This window comes from Rhea pennata, chromosome 1 (genome assembly GCF_028389875.1).
Source record: "Rhea pennata isolate bPtePen1 chromosome 1, bPtePen1.pri, whole genome shotgun sequence".
In the NCBI taxonomy this organism is placed as follows: domain Eukaryota; kingdom Metazoa; phylum Chordata; class Aves; order Rheiformes; family Rheidae; genus Rhea; species Rhea pennata.
Window position 1 is genome coordinate 38,971,982 of NC_084663.1, and position 19,659 is coordinate 38,991,640.

General features: G+C 42.9%; 1 long non-coding RNA gene across 1 annotated transcript; it reads right to left on the reverse strand.

Annotated features, from left to right (window-relative positions):
- Positions 1 to 1,388: 1,388 nt before the first annotated feature.
- On the reverse strand, positions 1,389 to 5,179 carry LOC134135990 (uncharacterized). Its single transcript, XR_009957402.1, has 2 exons — positions 5,014 to 5,179; positions 1,389 to 2,884 (listed from the first exon to the last, which is right to left on the reverse strand). It is a non-coding gene; the product is annotated as an uncharacterized LOC134135990 (long non-coding RNA).
- Between the last annotated feature and the right edge of the window lie 14,480 nt (positions 5,180 to 19,659).

Genomic DNA, 19,659 nt, shown 5'->3' on the forward strand with positions numbered 1-19,659 from the left:
GGTCAAGACGTGCAGAACTCAATATTCCCTTTTGTAGCAGGTTGCCTATAATGAATTTTAAAAGCCCAGACGGTGGATGCCTAGCGGGAAATGTGCAACGCCGAGTACAGCCTTGCAGAACGGCAATAAAAATTGACCACAGCGTTTCCACACTGAGGATGATGATGATGGGAAAAAGTCTCATGATTCAATCTCTGTCTAACCAAAGCGGAATGCAAAATTCCTGCCTTTCAGTGACTGCGGGGTAGGTTTTCCAGGGGTCACCTCGTGGGGAGTGACTCTCGTTCATCTACGTTGTTTTTACAACTGCATGAATAACCCCAGTTCGTATGCTTTGAAATCTGGAGAAATCACCCCAGAGAGCAAGGAGGATTGAAGAGGCTGGTGGTCAGAGCAAAACCTCTGTCCTTGCAGATGTGCAAACGAAACGTTCCTGTTGGTTAGTTGTTATTCACGCGGGCAAAACTCCCACTGATTCCCCAGCCCATTTCAAGTCCGTGTCCCGCCGCCGAGGGCAGTGTCCCTCCCTCGGGGGGGATTCCTCTGCCCCCCCAAGCCAAACCTCGCTCTTTTTTGGTACTCTGGAGCGCAGCATGATTTTCGGTAAGTTCCATTTTATTGGAAAGATCAACTGCATTACTTGGAGGGGCTTTGAAAAATGTTCCAGTGCATTGTAACTGGAAAGTCTAACCCCACTCAAGTTTGTAAAAAGACGTGGAAATCACCCCCAAAGCAAGGATGATTACGGGACAGCCTCCTTCCTGCATAACTTCCATGCTATCACGTAAAATTTAAAAAGTAATGAATTATATTTTGAGGGGGCTAATTTATGTGGTTGGCTTAAAATTGCATTTGTACAGAATATTCATATTTTAGCAGGTATTGCAGGGTAGGATATTTCTTTCAGATCATTAGTTTCTGAAGTCAAGTGATTACACAGAAATCCTAACCATTACTCAACAAAGTTTTTACTTCTTCAATTTATTCCTGTAAGAGAGCATAAAACATAACCAAATATACTTCAGAAACTAGAATGTTAGAAAAAGTGTGCAAAATATTTTCTAAAAAAAAAAAAAAAAAAAAAATCTTCCCTCCCCCTCTCTTTCAGATTTAACTTTGCTTGAGGCCTGGAGCATGATTCTTCTAAAAATGAGTTTGATGAGCTTTGCGTTCTCCATAGGCCTTTCGTAACTGCCCAGTATTTCCCAAGCTGTGCGCATTGGAGAGCAAGGCTGCCTGCAGACAGCAGATCCAGTCTTGCTCCAAAGAAGCCAACAGCAGAGCTCTCACTGACTTCCATCAATGCTGGAGAGTATCCAAAGAGAGCAAGGGCAGGAGGGGATATACTTGTTTTCATTACTCATGTTCGTTGTATAAACACCGCTCACTTCTGACAGAGAAATATGTGACTTTATTTCTATCATTTTAAGGAAAAACATTTACCAAGAAAATAATCATTACTATTCTCCAATTGCTCAGTTTTTCCACTGCTGTGCACGTCAGAGCATGCATTGGTACAAATACAACTGATCTGGCGAAGTGTTTTAATACACAGGGGAGTAAATTGTTTGGAATGAAAGAAATTCATTATCCACAGTTTGCAGGGCTGAAAGTCTGACTGTTTTAATGTTACTGCAAAGTAAAAAAAAAAATTAGAAGTGCATGCTGCGACAAGCTGAAATATGCCTTTAGATGCTATTATGCTACAATAAGCATATTAATTAGATTATTGTGCATTCTTGCAGTAAAGCTGAACCCCAACATGGCTAGTAGGAGAACTAAAGGTAATCAGCCAAAGAATAGCCAATTTCCCTTGATGCTTTTCTTATTAATTTAATTCACAGAGGGGAAAACTCCCACTCCCCTCCTGAGAGAGGGTCGGGGAAAACCCTAAGTGGCAAAAAGAGAATACCTTGAGAGGTCACGCATGAATCCAAGAGATAATCTGTCTGCGCGGGGAGGCAGGAGGATGTATCAGGCTATGAACTGCAGCAATGACTGTGCTCCTACTCCAGGCTATACAAGATGAGACTCTCTCCTCCCACTGCAAACAGAGCTCCTATGCACGGCAAATATATTCAGGCCTTACACAGAGCTCCGCTATTTGGACAAGAGATTCTATGCTAAAATCAAACATTAAAGGACCTCCTCATCCAGGCTTTTGCATCAGCTTTTTCCTACTGGATCTTTGTTTTTGTCCACAGTGCCTTTCAGCTGCTGCATGACAGAGGACGTGTTTATTTACTTGCTTATTTGTTTATACTTCACCCCTAGTTTGGCAGGGAGGAGCTAGGCCAGTTCTGCCTCATGACCCATAAAATTCACCTTGCGCTGCCTGAAGCTCTCCCTCCTCGCGTGCACCATCGGAGTAACGTCTCTGGAAACGGAGCAGTTCCCGCCCGGGCTTTCGTGTGGGGCTGCTGCAGGATGCCCCTTTGAGCCCTGAGCTCGAGGCGTCAGAGGGGAATCACCGCTGGGCCGCCAAAACGCATTGCAGCGCTATGTATTCGAGGCGTTTCGTCGTGCTGCTTCAGAGCTGCTGCCGAAAGCGCTGCCTGGCCCGGCGCTGGGCTGCGTATTCGTGGGAGAGTGCTCAGACCCTGGGAGCGGGACGGAGGCGGTGGGTAGAAAACGTGCATGTCGTCTGGCATATATGAGCCTCACACCTCGTTGCAACCCCTTTCTAACCCAAGGGACTGTTTCACACTTGCACAGAAAATGCTAATAAATGATTTCACCGACCAAGTGAAAAGCCACCAGCTTGGATGTATCGTGTCTCAATTTTTGGGTGCCTCAAGGGAGACGTTGAGCTGTGCCTGATAATCGCGGCTGTGAGCAGCTGCTCTTCCAGCGAGCGCCAGTGGAACGGTGGCTCCTCGCAAGCCTTACCTGGAGAAGTAGGCAAATTGTTCAAACTGAGAACTGAAAATCAACCGTCACTGTAAAACTGAAGGAAGCTGCGTCTGCTGAGAGCCACACTGATCCTAACCTCAGCTCTTTGCAATACGCTGAAGGTTGCAGAGCCCAACAACTACCAGTTTGAGGGTACTAATTTCAGTTTGGGGCTCTTGGTTATATTTAATTGGGAAGCCTAAAAATCAACAGCTGAAGAAGTGCTTCACAGATACAACTTGGAGGACACTCTTGTCTGAGAGTTTCCTGAGAGCTCCTCCTGAGAAACTGGATTTGGACCAGCGGCGGCAAGGGAGGAAGGACCTTTGCTGCTCCAGCAGATTCTCTGAACAGCATTTCCCAGCCCGGCTCTTATCTGCTTATTGAAAAGAGCTGTAAAGCTTCTACAATTCTGGTGTCATGGCCTGAGACTTCAGCAGTTTCACCTGCCTCGACGACACAGGGGGTCTTTGGCATTTGCCAGTGCCAAAGGGGAGCTGCCACACCTGGGCTGTCACAATCCTGTCTGCTCCCGCGGGTGCCTCCGGCCATAGGGAAGGAGGCAGGCTTAATTCCTTCATCAAGGAAAAAAAAAATCGATGCCTGAAACGCAGTGCCTGGTTGCTGTCAGGGTGCCGCAGTGCAGGCACGACCCCGAGATTATCGTGTTTCACATTGCAGAGCCACATGGCCCTACTTCAGCCAGTAGCTGGAGCCGTGGCCCTTATCAAGTATTGACTATCTAGGAGGACAATAGCACGAGGAATTTTGTTTGCTCAAGTAATGACAGACCTTATTATAGAGCAACTATGCCATACCAAACATGTTTAATAATTAAGCCACAAGATATGACAAGTGGCAAATTCCAGCACAATTTTTTACGTGCCTTGGATTGCATTATAAGGCCAAAGGCCAAGGAAAATTCACCAGAGGATCAAACTATTTTGCATCTGAATCATCTATTCTGCCTATTTTTCTGCAATCTGTAGCACAACAGTGATATTCTGTCATGAATATTATAAGCATAAAATTGCTTGTGGCCTGAGACCTTGGGATCTATTATCTCAAATGATATATATGCGTATTACTGGCATACAGAGTGGTGGAATATACCCTTTGCCCATGATTAGGTCTGGAATTGATTTTCAGACTTCAGTTAACATCTCTGAAAAACAGGTTTGCTGATGGATTTGCTGACAGATTAACCACGTCAACGCAAAGGGCATCACCTCAGTGCTCTGGTCACTAACACTCAAATATTTCTCATTATGCCATAAAAAAGAAGAGAAATACTTGGGATTTCAAGACAATATGTCTTTCTATATGCTAGAAATTTGATATCTGAGTTGTTTGCTTCATACCTCTCTCTCTTTTAGAATATGAGTGCAATATTATAAAATGTAGTATTTCCCACAGAAATGTCACACTAATGCAGTATCAATTCTGAGACTTTAATTCTACAAAAATCAGGTAAAGCTAGAATGAGGATTCCCACAACAAGTCTACAACAAGCTCTTTGTGGTATGTTTTGCAAGAAGGACTTTCTTTGCGCAGAGAACATAATGCAAAGCAATGTGACGCACCGTACAGCAAATATTTATTTTCGAGATAAGCACAGAGGCTTGAAAGGCCTAATGAGCTAATTGAAATAAATAAGGCTCTGCTGGAATCCAGGGCCGGATGCAGGCAGTGGTGAAGGGGAAATTGCCCAGCTGCTCTGCCACTCCTTGTCTCAAGGCATGCGTGTGCCAAGCTGCCCAGAGCTAGTGGGCAAGTGGGCAAGCTGTGACCCTTCTTCGCCTCTGCTCTGGCTAGTCCATAGCAGTAGGAATGATATAAGCCATTCCAGGCATTAATAGGTACGACATACTAATATTTAAGGGATTGCATACTTGATTAGGCCAATTAAAATTAGCATCTTGCTCTTAGTAATGGCCAGAACAAGTTGTTCAGTAGAAAAAGAGCAAAAATCAAAAACTGAATGTTGAATATTTTGTAATTTAATTGGACACATCTGTAATATTTATTCATTAGAGGTCTCCAAAAGAGTACTAGTGATTCCTGCCCTAAAAAGCTTTCAATTCAAGCAGACAACCAAGCACATCTGCATCTTTGCTTTACCTTACCTGGCTAGTCCTGGGAGCCACCTGAGGTTCAGGGTGTGCTGGAGAAGGAGCTCCCAGTGGTAACGGCAACCTCCTCTCAAGGAGGGACACGGGGCCATCGAGTCTTGCTCAACAGTGGCCGGGTGATAGGCTGGATGGAGACAGCAGCCCCAGCAGGTAAACGCAGCATGGTCAGCAGATATGGTCTCAGGGCAGTCTTAAAATAGAGCGCAAGTGTAGACAATTTGATTACCATACAAAGAGGCGAGGGCGAGGACAGAAAGCCTCAATGAAGATGGAATCATCTGGCCGCTCGGTTAGGTGTTGGCACATCTTCCTGCGTGCTAAGCCAGCTGTGCGTATATAACATCTGGAATTAGGAGGCCGAGTGCAGCTGGGACACAGCTCTTTCCTGATTCCTGCAGATAATCAGGTTTTGCCCTGAAGCACTACACTCTGCTAACCAACTTCTTCAAGTCCAATTTTAACTGGCCTGCAAGATCATATTGTAACACTGCCTGACCGGCACAGCATATAAATGCATAAACTCAAGGTATGACCTGCATGCATTTCAGACACTGGGAAAGCACAGCGGGAAATCTGTTATGTTAAAAAAGACAACAGCATTCTTTCTACACAGCTATTCTAGATTTTTGGCATTTTCTTGGAGAAGTAAAGGCCGTTTTACAGAAGCTTCAGGGAAATGGCTGCATTTTAATACAGACTAATTGACTTTTATGGTTATCTCTGAGGAGTCCTGGTCATAAAAGCTAATTAAATTATACTGATCTACATATTCAAGAACCATTCTATTTCTCACCCTTGGAAAAAAAGAAAAAGAAAAAAATGGAGATTCATACTCATGATGAGGACACGTTACAATCTCCTGACACCCCTCTTTGTGCAGTGTGCTTTGCTCAGTGTGCAGGATAAATTTAACTTCTCTGAACAAGCAACTGCCCTTACCATTTTTAAGAATGTTGAATATGTTATTTCAGATATCTCATTCTACAAATGCGTAGAAAGATCTATATGCTCAATTTACAATTGTACATGCATTTAATAATTCTCTAGAGAAAAGGTTAGAAAAAAGGAAGCTAAAAGTAAATCATCTGAATTTACATGATGGGAGCTTTAAAAAGTACACCTGCATTTTCTTGAGTTTCTTTTTTTCATAGCCTTTCTTTGTTTCTACTTTTTAGTTCCATGCACATTGTGAGAGATTCTGACTTTGTCGCAGTAACAGTTGAACTGCATGCCAATCTCGATACTGTAAAAACCAATGATGTCACCATTTTCTAATCTGAACTTTCATTATTTTCATGTCTTTATTGCCCACACAGTGCCAGACTTCCAAATACTGAAGTGCCAAACAAATTTCGACACATGCCAAGAATGATTTTATGAAGCCGACAAGATTTCTGAAGATCTTAGTAGCAGTCTATATCTGCCTTTCAGCACCTACATACCCTAGAAAATCTGGCCTAAGGCAGAATTCCCACTGAGAATCTTGGCCATTTGGGCTGAACAAATATTGTAGAAACCAGTTCCTCTGGAGTCAGTATCAGTTCCTCTGGAGTTGGTATTTCAACCGATTTTTTAAAAAGCCTTCTGACACCGCACCGTGCAAAGTGTCCAAACGCCTTAATAAAGCTAAGGCATTGCCCACTAAATAAACCCCCCGAATGGCTCAGCCAGCGGCTCGGAGCCCTGCAGGCTCCCTTGCCTTCATACCCACTTCATGCCCAGGACTATGAAACACACTAGACAGCAGTGGTGAAGCGGCAACATTCCCATTTGCTCTGCTGTTAGTGACCGACTGAACGGCTTTGGCCAGCTCTTTCATCCTTCACCAGCCAGTCCCTCCTCCTCTTAACTTCTCCCTCTCCGGCCGCGAGGGCCGAGGGCAGCTGCATCTGCTGCCTCTAGCCTGCATCGCACAATTGCACAGCAACAGCGTGGGCAAGCGTTGGAGTCTCCGCTGCTCCTCCCTACTACTGATCCACTCGTTTTCCCAGCTCCCAGGAGTTTTTTTAAAAAATTCAACTTACAAGAAGTTTTATAACTTGATTTCCAAGAAGTACATTTATTAAGCTACAGCGGTAGAGGAAGACCAGCCTGGGATAACTTTTTACTCTCAAATAATGAATAATCCACCTCTGGTGAACCTTACTGAAACAAATAATATATATTTAAGGCTTTGTTGAATTAGAAAAGAGGATTTTTTCTGAGAGAGCTGCTGGGAAGGCCAAGGGCACAGGGTCCCAGGGGCAGCCCCAGTCCCAGGGCGAGTGCCAGGCACCACTGCAGGCACAGGTATGGGGATAGGAGTCCGTGGCCGGACAGAGGCCAGGCCACGGCAGGGTTGGAGCTGGTGGCAGAGCAGCATCTTGGGGCAGTAACTGATGGCCCCGGGTTGGGCTGAGATGGGGCCACGGCTGGGCAGCTGGGGGACCATGGGGGATCAGCTTCAAGTGGGGCCACTGCTTCGGTTTCATGGAACAAACTGAGCAACAGGACCTACTTCATTTTGCCAAGAGCTGCTAAATTAGCCATTTAAGGTAGAAGAGTCGAGTTTTTTGTTTGCTGGTCGCAGAGGGATTGATAACAAAGCTTCATTGTTCTTTCTGGACGGTGCTTAGCGATCCTGTGCTACTGTGCTGGTGCCGGGTGCCGGGTGCCAGAGGGTTCAATGCCAAGCGGCTCGCTGAGGATCAGATTGCAAGAGAGGAAAAAGCCCTCTGGAGAGAGAGGCTGTACAAAACAAGGGCTTTTTGAGAAAAAGGCTGGGGGGGGGGTCCCACCAAAAAGAGCGCCTTTCTCATTCCCGTCAGGTAAGTGGCAGCAGTCATAGCTCCACATCACCCACCAGCACTTTGTCAGGGGGCCGGTGGCAGTGAGGACTCCTGAGGGTGGGAGGGACGGGTCTCCAGCCAGGGCCCGTCCCACCACCCACGAGGGAGCAGGGATAGTGGCCAGGGGCAATGGAGAGTCCAGATCATCAGGAATCTTCATCGTGACAAGGCCAGTCCGAGGCCAAGCCAGGAAGCATGGGCGGTGGGCAGGAACAGTAAGGCCTATTAGTGCTCTCAGGGCACCGAGACACTTAGTCAAAAAAGTTTGCTTACTCTCCTGCTTTTAAAGATCCACGGCTTTTCCTATGGTCTTCATGGTCCCTATAGTCTTTCCATCATACTGTTTCTGTGATTTTTCTTGCTGTAATCTTTATACACACATACAGGCACAACTCAGGTTATTGCCTGCCTTTACATTCATTGGATTGGAGTATCCTTGGACATACCCATTTCAGCTTCATTTTGACTTTGGTATGGGCAGGAGCCTCTCTAGTTGTGTCTCTGTTGTTTTTTCAGATGAACTGGTTGCTCTTTTTAGGTTTATCCTGAATGGAAAGCAGCTGAAAAACAATGTTTAACCCAATGCATAAAAATATTAGCAATGCCCAGTCAGTCTCAGATACTGTCTTATTTCTGTTTGCCTTACAGCAAGCCCCTCCGGTACTAATAAAAAGTAACATTACAAGGGTCAAGTTTCGGTGGTGAATTTCTGCACAAAAAAAGAAAGACGATATTAGCTCTGCAAGTGACCTGGTAATGTGGAACATCTTTGGTTTCACCTGGGAAATCTGACCCACCTTTTTGGTACTTGGCATAGCCTGGCTGCAGGTGCTCCTTGTGACCTAAGCAGTGTATGCAGTGCCTCTAACGTGATTCTCAGTGACCTGATCAGGCAGGTCAATAAATATGGCTGATATATTTTAATTGAAGTAGTTTCACGGATCGCTTATGTCCTTGTGGGTAGATGGATTGTGAGGGCAGAGATTCACAACTTCTCTCATTAAAAGCATCTGAAGCTGTTCCCTGCCACAGCTATAATTCAGAAAGAAGCTGCTTCAGTTGGACCTTTCTTGTTGTTGGTGTTTTTTTTTTTTTTTTTTTACTGACGATACTCATCTCTGTGTGTTTGATCTACGGATGGTTATAAGTGTGCAATATGTGATAAGCAGTGTGTACAATAAATTAGAGCCTGTGGTGTTGACAGAAACACTGTCCCTCGGCCAAGACTTGCTGTGTTCTTGCAGTACTTAGTGAGATCCTAGCCTTTTCCCCAATGATCACATCCTGCTCCTATCTCCCATCCACCCCCACCCAAATTTTTGTTTCACTGTTGTCTTCCTCCAACGAAGTGTCACAGCTTCTGCAGCTATTGTAAAGTTCTGAAAGTGAAGACAAGTCTGCCAGATGTGACAGAGAAGTAGGAGCCACGGAGGGATATAAAAACAGTAGTTAGAACAACTGATTAGGCTAAAAAATATTGCAGCAGTGCTCTGGATAGATTTGAGTTGGATGGGACTACACATGCCAAGACAAGTTTGAAAATGGTTGCAGCAACCTCTGTTGCTGAGATGATGAGAACGTGGCCAAGCATTTTGGCTGTGAGAAGGTCCAGGGAGGGCCATAACCTACAGCTGCTGCATAAGAGAGTCTGCAGGATTTAGACTGAAGTACAAGACATACAGAGAAATCCAAGCTGAAGATGATGATATGTAGGGTTAGGAGCTTAAGTGAGAAGTCAGTTGCGTTGTCCATAAAAATCAACAAAATGCAGAAGGGCTTTGGGATGGATTACAGACTGGACATGTTGTGACTGATAGCTAGACTTCCATATACTTCTGCTGGTAGGTGACATTGAGAATGCCTAGAGAAAATGCACATGGGGAAAGGGGAGTAGGAAGAAATGACTATGAAATGACAGGGACTGGCACAAGAAAGCTGACAGTGTCCATAATGAAAAGGGTGAGAGACAGTGATGGAGCACGCTTGCTTTATGGCCAGATAGTGGCCCTTCAGCTGGTGTTTTTGAGGAGGCAGACTGGCAAAACCTCAGGAGTAAGCAGTTCAAGAGCAGAATCATGTGTGTATTTCACAGGAAAATAGATCCTTGGGTCCAGTATAGCCAGGTAGGAGGTTAGGCCTCCTCAAGCTCTATTTTTGCTACATCTCTCCCCAGAAGTCTCACTCAGCCCTAATCAGCTGCTACAACACTTCTATCACATGGGATTTCAGTGGCCATCAGCCCATCTCTGTTTTGACCCTGTTGTTACTCCATAGAGAAGGATGCCAGAAACATGGGCAGTTCCATTGGCCTTGACTAGTAGGATTTCACCTGCACGTCCTAAATACCTGAGGAACTTATCCCACTAAGGAACAAACTGTCAGAGCTGAGCAGGTGAACCTTGAGCCTGTTGAAGTCACCAAGACGAGCTTTCCTGTTCAAAAAGGGCTTTCTGACATGAGAATACTGCTCTGAGATCTGACATCCTCCCTTACCTAAAACAGCACTTAAAAATGAAGGCCACAAAAAAACACTACCTTTAAAAGGTGGAAATTAGTAACTAGGGGCTTAGTTATTGGCAACGACTTTGCCTGGAATTCAGTAACATGAAAATAAATAGAAGGAACACATTCTGCAGACAAGGAAGTGCTGTTGGGAACTGGCCTGTTGGTGAGTGACCTGCAAGGTGAGTCACTGACTTGGCTCTGTTTCCTCTCGAACATGGATCCATTGGGATCTTAAGTATAAACCTCCCATCTGACACTAATAGCCAATTCTTCTTTATTTTATAATCAAAGCTAAATAAGTCTTCCTTTATATCATTCTTTGGCATGTTAATTAATTTTTAAACATCATAATGTCTTTATCTTTTATCTTAGGTAGCTCCCAATACTGAATTGCCTCCTAATCCTTCATCAATTTTTCCTTCCTGCATCTCCATAAAGTAGGGAATTGCCAGCTTCATTTTGCAAATGGTGAACCAAGGCACACAAAAAAGGTGCCTAGAGTTACACTTCAGCAGGGTAAAAACACATGTTCTTTGAGACATGGGAACTTCTGCTGACTGCTTCTCCCCTCCATCGTCAGCCAGACATTGAGGCAGTGGCCGTCAAGCATTCCCTTAGAGCATTACAAATATTGCCTGTCAACAACCAGAAAGCCCCCCTTTTTTTGACCTGCCATGAATCAGATATAACCTTAAGCTGAAATGGAAACAGATGGATGGCTAACTGTGGAGGAAAAGGATTTGGTAAGAACGCTAAAACCTGCACAGAGTGTTTTTTGAACTGGTTTTCTTTTGGCTACAATTCAATGCGAAAATAAAGGAGGACCTACTGATGTTAAGAATTATCTACAATTTGAGAGTAAAGTCTTATTCTTCCACTTATCTTTTGGCTTGCTTGTACTTATTTTTATAGACCTCCTAGTTGTCTTCCTTACCACACTGTATTTGATGACATCCAGTATCCACTTCTTGCTTCAACTGCGCTTTATTGTATCAATGTAACCACTTTTCTCATGGCCTCTTGATGTTTGTTCTTTGCTTTGTTTAGATTTAAAAAGGACTGGCAATTGCAATGCCACCAATTACTATTTTAGTATTTTCCAATACCTACTAGTAAATTCCTGGAAGCTTTAGTTGGTTTTGCATTATTGTTCTGATGCTTATTTCTATTGTCCTTTACACAGCAAAATTTGTGCAAAGAGCCATCACTATTTGGCAGTCTTCTAGCTCCAGAAATAACTCTCGAGTCAGACCTGACAGATTCCTGGATTTGACTCTGCTAGCCTGGGTATCAGTGTCTTTGTCAGGCGTCCAGACCATCAGAAGTAGGAGAGAACTGGAGTTGAAAGGAAGAGAAAACCTTAGCTTTTTGCACTAGGACATGTCAGTAAGTACTCCCACTGCTTTCCTGGAAACAAGACATTGCCAAGGTCTGTGATAACTCTGAGGAGGCGCAGTGTGGGGGTGAGACTCCAGGCAGGATGCTGTCCTGAAAAGAGTTGTGTTGAAGTTCAGGCTTGGATGGATCTAAAAGAAAATCTATCACTGTACTGAGTGCAGCATTCTATCTTCCACAGAAAAAGTGCTGGCCTTTTTTTAACTCTTCATTCTTCTGTTTATTGTAGTCACCTTAAAAGACTATATGCAAGCAAAAACAAAACCCCAAGTTATTGTTAAAATTTGTCCCTTCTTGACTCTTTTGGACTAACTGATCTCTACCATCTGTGCCATGTATGAGTATTTTTAGCTATTGTAAAATAGAGTGATGTGCCAGAAACATGTATTTTACTATATTTCAGTTAGGATCTGAAATTATGCCATTTGGGTCAACCACAAGCAACGTGAGTATCTGTGATAAGTCACCTACATCAACTCTGTTTGCCTTTCATTAAAATTTTATTATGTATATCAAAATTCCATACCTCCCTTTTCTTAATTTCCTGTTCTATAATCATGGTGACATAACCCTCAGAAGTCAGGGGCAACGTGGTAGGTCATAAGCGAGAAAGGTTGGCAGCTACTAGCCCTATACTGTTATGTTTATGAACTGGCTGGGAAGTGTACATCTCGTAATGTACATGGCTCGTAAAGAAGTCTATTCCCATAGTTCTGTGTCTAGGTGTTCATATTTAGCTAATGTTCCTTTAACTAGAGAAAAATGCAAATAGGAGCATTAGAAAATGGCTTAATAACTGCATCTTTTTTTTTTTTTTTTTTTTTTTTGACCTATCAGTTTTGTTTTATGTATAACCTGCAGATACACTAAGGGAGAAAACTCAGGGTTCAAAAGTAGGTAACAGCAAGATCCTTCACCCCATTTTAGTCCCTTTAGGCTGAATACGGTTTGAAAAGCACCACAAAAGAAGTCCATAAAATTGACAGCAGCAAATATTCCTTTGGTATCAACACTGTTGAAAAAAATCTGGACAGTAAAATCTGTGACACCTGTGCTAATGCTGCCATAGGGGAATGCTAGGAAGAGGACTGATGAAGAAAGAAAAGCACCAGGGGCAAAGGTGGCTCTGGGTTGTGTTGTGGTCTATGAGTGAACTGGGTTTAAGCTGCAACACCTTTGAAAAGTCCTAGAAGATATCTAGTATATGCCATGGCTCATGTAAAATCAGGAGCAAACCCCTAGGCCTATGACATTTAGGCAGTATCTTCTGGAGCGCAGCACAGCATCTCACCTATACCTTTTGGAAAACACTGCTGCACAAGACTGAGAAACAGCTGAATTATTTGTTGCAAAGGAAGAGAACGAAAACGGCCCAGCTAGTATCAATGTGGGACTCAGAGTCCGAACTGCTGGGTTCTGTTCTGGCTCTGTCTTTAAAACAGCTGTCTCTGAGGCTGTGTAATTCACTTAACATACATGCACATTAGCATGTCCAGCTATTAAATAATAATGGTCATCTGCTGAGAAGCTTGAATTATCTCTGTAAAATTAGGTTAGCTCCTTGGATGACAGGAACTATGAGCACGCATTGCAGTGTCACTGGCCCATGGGGTCGGAGGCTATCTTCACTGAAATACTAAGCGATGGTCTGATTGATTAGGCTTGCAACTAGAAGACCAAAGTTTTCTTGGATGATTTTAACAAGAAACCTTAAAGAGGGTCTCAGGTCTCTCTTTACTTCTGAAGACCTTGAAAAGACCTGGGTTTTTTAGAGGATTATCAAACAGGTCACCGTTTCACTGACCATGGGTCAAAGAACAGATCTCCACACTCGGCTCTTCTCAGGACTTGGTCAAGCTCTATCCTTGCTTTCTTCCCCCATCTTTAGCACTTTGTTGCTGGGCTGGGAGAGGATTATCATTTGTCAAGCATATTTCTCTTCCAAAAGTAGTATCCAATAGGCCTCACTCAGATTTTGTATGGGCCTTCCTTGGTGGCGATAACCTACTGGCTCTTTTTTTTTTTTTTTTTTTTTTGGTAGAAGCTACTATAGTTTAAGTTTTCTGCCTCTGCCCTGCAGCTTCAGTAATGCTGGAGGTGCAGCATTAACCATAGCATTTGTTTAATAAAGAGAAGGGCACATTTTTTGCCCTGGAGTATTCCCATTGACTTCAGCAACAATTTCATTGCAAACTGAGATCAAAATTTCCCCTGCATTTGGGAGTGCCTTGAATTAACTGCTAGCAGGGCCACTGTTTTTTGACTAAATATTTATATTTATTTATTACTCATAGTTTATACTATGGGAAACAATTACATGGGTTCTTTTCTCAACTAAATCTGAATGATTCATATTTAGAGCTAAAGAGTTCATTGTGTAATTTTTACTTGTTTTGATTTTTTTTGTTGTTTTTGCTGAATTTGTTGTGTTGAAGGATCATGTGTGTCAGAAGTAGTCATCAGGCAACTTAATTAGTCATGAGTATACATTTCAGCATGTCACATGGATCCTCTGGAAGAAAGCATAGAATATCAAGCCAGCAGCATGAGAAAATGTTCCTCTAAAAACTTGGAACTTTAAGGACAGATAAAGGCTTTTCATACTTAAAAATAACATCCTAGATAATCGTTCTGCCCATATGTTCAAGGGATGTCGCCTTGTCATTTCCTTATATTTGTTTAGATTATATGTTAGAATGTGCAGTTTCTAGATAGATTGTGGATTGTCTCCTGACCCTGCAGTGTCACCTTGAAATGAAAAGGGAATGGTAAAATTTCTTTATTGTTAGTGAATCAGTCCTAGGTGTCATGCTTCGGACTCCAAGTAAATGCAAAAATCATTAGACAAGCCACTGCTAATGCTGTGAAAATGAATTGTTTCTTGATGCTCATAGTGATCAGATGAAAGCAGAAAAGTAAGCTGCATAATCCAATTATATAAAGTTAGTCACAAAAAAGTGCAGTTCAGGGAACACACACACATACACAGTCTAAGCACCTCACCCCCTAGACCTCACACTGAAATCCTGCTGAGGTAGTGACAAATTTCTGTGCAGAAAAACCTAGCAGGTGTGAGCTTTGTCTTCGTGCCTTTAGCACGTGAACTACTTTCTCAGTAAGAAATGGTTTTGTCTCTCTGAATTTTTCTACTGAACTATTAATATTTGTTGAAACATAGCCTATTCTAAAGTGTAACATTTTGTATTTGCATCTGTTTTATAAAATTTCTTACTCTCAGTAGGAAATATGTTTTTAAATGGCTATTGCATTGACTTCCTAAGCAATCAGGCCTCGACTCTGCTTTCAGCACAGTTTTAGCTTTCAACAGACATGAAAACAGATCTGCATTCACTACTGCTTTTTATAATTAAACCAAGAAGAGACCAGCTGCCATTAATGTAATGCAGTTTTCCAAATCAATATTGTAACTTCTTCTTCCCTGATCTGATGAAATACAGTTTTAGAAACACAGAGCACATCAAAGGTTAGATGAGGGAAGACCGAGACTACCTACCATTTCCCCATTGTCTGAAGGAGTAAAATCTAAGTTGGTAGACCTTAGAGAAGAGAGGTGAAGGGGACCGGTAGAGCTAAGCAGCTGCAGGAGGCAAAGGGCTCTGCTTAAGCTAAAGTTGTGCCTGTGATGGTTCCCCATAGGGGAAAGTATTATCAACCTCCTCCTTGCTTCCTCATGAAGTATCTTGGGCTGCAGAAGAGTGCTTCATTCCTCTTTATCAAGAATGCTAGACTGCTGTCATCATCATAAGAACAACAGCAGCAAAACAGTGTGCATGTGTGTGTGTACGCGCTAGAGAGAATGAAGGTCAAGTACAGAAATTGTTGCGACATCTTAATAGAATTAAAAGGATTTCTAATTTAGCAACTGTGTTTATTCATAAAATATTATATTGGCAAAGATATAACATACTTAGCAATTCATTTTCTAAGCTTTCCCGCGTTTAGCTCATGCTACACTTATTTCGTCTTGTTGTTAGAGGGTCCATCTTGTTTGCTATATCTTGCAAACCTCAAGAAATAATATGAATGTTTCTGAACTGGAAGGGCCTGAACTTGCAAGGTACAGAGTGTTAGAGAAACCAGCAGGAGACTATATTCCATCAGAGCACCAGATTCTAGCAAACAGTATAAAACTGTTTCACCAGCACGACATTTGGATTAAAAAACTTTGTTTTTGAGAAAATTGTGTTAAATCAAAAACTAAATGAAGTATTTCAATCAGAATTAGCTTTTCAGAAGATACTTTCACAGTCATTCTGGATGATTAGGGCTTTCCTTTCCACCAGAATGAAAGCTCAAAGATCTCTAGGGAATTCATGCCCCATATCTGTATTGTTGGACATCTCAGCATCTTCTACATCCAGAAATCTTACCCATGGGTGACATTCTTCTGAACAAACATTCGTGTCTAGATTGTGGATGTTTTCATCTGAATTAGTCATCCAAGCTTTCTGCATAGCCAATAGGGAGAAATAGACACTTTTAAAGAGTGATTAATCTTATCTCAAATGAGACATCTAGAGCAGCTCTGATGAATCAAGCCCCCTTAAACTTCCCTTTTCTCTCTGTTGACTGCAAAGGTAGCTCAAGGTGACTAGCTCAGACGTAGACGTTAAAATTGTAGATGTCTAAACTTAGGTGAAATGAATTCTGGCCCATATGTCTTCTTGATTTTGCAGGCTCTCATGGAGGCAGAGTCTGGAGTAGGCAGTGAAAATACTGAGAAATTTTTGTTCTGTAAACCGTAAAGTTTGGTTTTCCCCAGATAGGTCTACTCACCATATGTCTTTACATTTGTTCCGTATCACAAAACTGACTTCTTGTTGCTTGGTTAAATACAACACTTTTAAGAAGCTAACATATGGCAATATCATGCCACTTTTCAGAACTGGAAAGCTATGGAGAGCGATGGGGAATTCTGTTTGAGAATCGGTGTTAAGAGTTATCCTCAAAAAATCTCTTCCAAATGAGGAAATGGACAAGGGTTTTTTGTTTTGTTTTGTTTTGTTTTTAACCAAAAATACATCTTCTTAAACTACAGATAAATTACTTAACATAATATGAGTTGGTTGTATTAGAAAATGTTTATGCCAATTGTTGAGTATTGCATCTAGGATTTGATTCTGTGCATCTAAACGTATGAAAACTTCATATATGGACAGATGTTTAAGATGCAAATACATTAGAGCAGAAGCTATCAGTTCTAAAAAAATCTTCTCTGCTTGCAGCTTTTCTCCATCTTTCAAACATTCATTCCATTATTATTTTTATGTTTCAGGATAAGAAGTAAATAATTTAATGGCAACCAACCGTCTTGCTGGCACCAAACTCCCTGCCCCCTGAGGCTTTGATGCAGTCAGTAGGTGTCCCATGCTGGGAGAGCCAGCAAAAGAGAGATCAGAGGGAGCAGAGAGAATCAGGAGGAAAATTGTCTCTCTGGTGCAGATTCAGCATTTGGTTCAGATTCAGATTTGGGCCAAGTTCTTGCCCTTAGATGCAGAAGGATGCTCTCCAGAAATGTGACACTGACCACAGGTGCCCAAGGGCAACCCACACATGGGGTAAGGGCAGTAACAGGGACTGCATCTACGCTGCTCCAGAAGAAGGAAACAATTTACAAAGGGTTTCTGTGTGACACCATTTCCCTCTCAACTAAGTCACACAGGTAACCCAAAATCATCCCAGAGGAATGTGGTAGGAAATATCAACAACACGAATTGCTCCTGTAGCATGATACTCCAAATATCTTAACGCTCCAGATGACTGCTGTCATCTTCAGAGCCTTCCACCCACTGCCTTAACCTCCCTACATCTGAGTTAAGGAAGTCTCAGCTGCCGGATTCTCCGTCTGCACTGATCACGCCAGACTTTGGGTTCAGCGCATCCAATTTTGTTTCAGATGAGCTCCCCAAGCTCTGCCGGCGTGCCAGTATCGCCGCTGATTCACTGAAGTCTCTGAGTCAGCCTGCTTAAAAAGGCACAGCTCCGAAGGGTCTGGTCGCCTCCTTCAAGTTGCATCTGACCAGCTCACTCATTTCTCGCTGCGGGCCTCATCTCCGAGTTCGCACCCTGACACTCCTTGAGGCATCTTTGCTGCAAAGGCCACGCTACGGTCCACGTCCGTTCCCTCCGATGAGGTACGGAGGCTTTCCTCCATGTGCCCTGTCAGACCACAAACCCTTCAGGGCAAGGGCTTATTACATGCCAGGCACCGACCTCTTCCCGCACTGCATCATGTACATTCACAGTACTATCAATTATTTAAAACAGCGCTGCCTTCAGTTCAGCCACATGCTGAGTTAAGCACCATAGCCTTTGGGTAGTTTGCAGCAATTTTATTTTTCTTCCTCACTGTTTCACAAATTGCTTGCTACTTTGTAGCACTTGTTACTATTTGCTCAGGGAGATGAGATGGTGTATTATCACTCAAGAGAAGTGTTTTTGTGGAGACAGTGTTAGTTTTCTTCACAAAAATTCAGATATGCCTATGCAGGAATGAAAGCCCAGACACTACCCCCAAAGGGGCATTGACTTCATTAGCACTTTCATATAGCTCAGACAAGTCATTATTAATATCAACATCTAATTCTAGCAAATCTAGCTGGATGTGCCACAAGGTGACAAGACGTAATAAACATTAAACCATATAGACTTAGAAGGAGGAAAAATGTTCCCTTCAGTTAACAAGGGACAGACAAGATAATGGCTTGATAGTAGCAAATGGTGATTCACATAAATAGATTCGTGTTTTTTAACTTCCTCTTGTTTCCATACACTGAATTAAATTTATAATGTTTTTTCCCTTGAAGTGTTGGGGACATTTTTAGTTCTTTACTCAAGTTAATGAAAAAGTTAAGCTCTGTTTCCTGAAATATAAATATCACATTAGGTGACACAAATACTATCTTTATTTAGCTCAGGAATAGCTGGTGACAAATGCATACAACATAGGACAGTGCTCCAGCAAGCTGTTGCAGTCAGCTTCTGCTCCACATCCTCTCTGCGGGCTCTGACCCCTCCTGCTCTACCTGCACTGTATGGAGTATCCTCAGAAATGTCACCTCTCCCAGCAGTCCTTCAGCTCAACAACCAAAGGCCAGACAGTAGCTATCCCAGAGTCCACTTGTCTGCGACCACCCTAATGAGGAGAAACACCAATCTCCTGTCACCACCCACAGTGCCTCCAGCCAGCACTTCCATCACGTGGTCTCCCACCCTGTTATAGGGGTCTCTCTCATAAGAGAAGACACAACCCCATTCCCTCTTTCCGGGTAAGTCCCCAAATAAAGATGCAGATGCTTCGGTTACTCATACAGCAGACTTGGTCAGCATAATACAAAGCACTCCACCTTGCAATAGAAAGTCCAAGGGAAAAGAGTCTATCACCTGAACCACTTCCTGATCTAGCCCTTAAGTCTGTGCCTGGCCTCCAGCAGTCTCTTAGCCCATCATACAATTGGGCCTGCTTTGGAGATGGCCCAAGGAGGTCTGCAAAGACCTTTCTCACAAGAAATCTATGCTGAAGACAATCAGCTGTAGCTCAGTCATCCCCAGATCCTCTAAACTCAAGCACAGGAAGAAGGGACAAAATTCCAAGACAGAATTCCTAAATTTTGCTTAGAAGTCAAAACCTTTTCAGACTTCATTATTCCTCACTTAGAGATGTTCATCTGGAAAATTCACACCAGGGATTACTCCATATCCCTGTTCAGTCTTTGGCAAACTATTGATTACTGCTTTCCAGATACAGTTATAAAATGAACTTGGCTAATCAGGCCATGTATTGCATTCAGGGTTCCCAAAAACTTCACCACTGGTCAGAGGAGGTGACCCAAGGAACCACAAATGTTGGAGATGATTCCAGCCTTCAGGATCGCTCCCTTTTCCTC